Genomic DNA, 2,149 nt, shown 5'->3' on the forward strand with positions numbered 1-2,149 from the left:
TAATGCTACATATTGTGTTTGCTGGGATCCGATGAATATTGAATACTATGTTGAGATCGATTATATACTTGTCATATGTTATTTGTGATCTTGCATGCTCTCCGTTGCTAGTAGATACTCTGGCCAAGTAAATGCTTGTGACTCCAAGAGGGAGTATTTATGCTCGATAGTGGGTTCATGCCTCTAGTTTTCTGGAAGAGTGACAATAACTTCTAAGATTATAGATGTGCTGTTGCTACTAGGGTGTCGGGGGGAAGACCCCGGGTATGGCAAAAGACTGGGAACAGTAGGCTCGAGGCCGGCTGGCCCGCGGCAAAGGCCCTCAGCCGGCTGCCTTACGAGTCGGCTGACCCCAGGTCTACGCTGGTCCGGTCATGGCCGGCTGCGCTATGGCTGGGCCGGCTTCTACGTGCCATGTCCGGCTTGGTTTCATTCTCCCCTGGCCGGCTCGAGGCTGGTGAGCCTTGCAGGAGAAGGCTCAGGAAAGGTTATCCGGTGCAAAAGTCCACGCTGATCTCATCTCCCGTAAAGTAAGGGGCACTGTGGAGCAACAGTGCCCCCGTCGGACAGGCCGTCATGGCCTAGCCGCGTCGTGCGCCGCAGGCTACGGGCGCTGACAGCGGACACCTCCCCCACGTCGCTTGGCACGTCCTGTCGCCGCTGACCTCGGCAGAAGGACGGACAGGTCCTGGAAGCCGGTGACGCCAGCGCCTCGTCAAGGAGCGGAGAAGCCGGAGCCGGTGGGCCCGGCCAGTTGACTATAGGGACTTCTTTGTAATGTTACCGACACTATATAAGCCGCACTACCCCTCCTGCGCGGGGGGCGATAAATCCAACTCTCATTTCATACTCTAAACCGCTAAGGAGAGAGGCCTTCTTCTACCTCCAGCCCTCTCTCTCAAGCCGGATACAGCTCAAGGAGCACCATTGTACTATCTCACTCACCATATACACTCTAGAGCAGGAGTAGGGGTGTTACCTCCATACGAGGGCCCCGAACCTGGGTACGTCGCTGTGTCGCTCGTGCTCATACCCGCATCCGGAAACCGCCGCGGGCCACAGCCGGAACCACCTAACTTAAGCCACCCTATGGCATATGCCGTGACGAAACCACGACATTTGGCGCCCACCGTGGGGCCATCAGCATCCGCGGCCGGTGTCTTCTTCCGGACGGGCCTCACCATCACCACCGGCGAGCGAGTCGCTTCAGGCCTCGTCTGGAGATTCGGCTCCCTCGACTGCGTCAGCGACAACGCTGGCTGCTTCGCCGACAGGCCCTTCCCTGCCGGCGGCAGCGTTATCTCCTTCGGCGAGCACGACGTCTACGTCGCCACCGTCGCACCGCCGCGCTACCCGCAGCAGATACAGCGCTGCGCCAGCCCTCCTCCCGGAGCCGGCGCCAGCAACAGCTTTGCCAGCCCCTGCGTCGGGCAGGAGGTCATGGCCACCGGTGACGAGAACGTCACCAAGACCACGCGCGCCCGTGGCCCCGCTCTGGAACGCAACGCTGACAGCGGCGGCTCGGGCCCAAAGGTGCCGCCACCACCATCCCGGCTGGAAGAGGTCAGGGCAAAGCTGAGCGCCCCGCTCACGACCGGCGCGGATCCCGCCACCATCGAGAAGGACTTGGAGGCACACCGCCAGCTCCTCCAGAGGCAGGCGGAAGAAGTAGCAGCTGCCAAGCGCCAGCTGGAGATCACCCGGCGCGAGTACGATCGTGCCCACGGCTTCACGCCAGCTGGCAACAACCCAAGCCGAGCCGGCCAGATCCGCCGCAGGGGAGGTGGCCTGGGCGCCGAGATCGACCGCGACGGCGCGGACTCGCCGGCTCCTTCCATGGAGCTGCCGGTCTACAACACCCCCGAGAAGAACCTGCCCGCAGCCGAGGCCGCCGCAGAAGAACTGAGCCGCCTAGAGGGCGAAGAGCTGCGCCGCCAGACGAGGCGGGTGACCGAGTTGCTCCACATCGCCTCCGAGCAGCAGAAAAACCCCAGGTACGCCGGTAATGCTCCTAGTGCTTCTCACGACCGTGGTGCAGCCAGCTACAACCGAGGCGGCCCTAGGGACACGGGCGAGTCGTCTTCTCCTGGACCGAGCCAGCGTAGGGACTCCCAAGCCACCCACGCCAGCCCAAGTCAGCGGAGCCAGC

The sequence above is a fragment of the Lolium perenne genome, chromosome 4, assembly GCF_019359855.2.
Source record: "Lolium perenne isolate Kyuss_39 chromosome 4, Kyuss_2.0, whole genome shotgun sequence".
NCBI classification, from domain to species: Eukaryota; Viridiplantae; Streptophyta; class Magnoliopsida; order Poales; family Poaceae; genus Lolium; species Lolium perenne.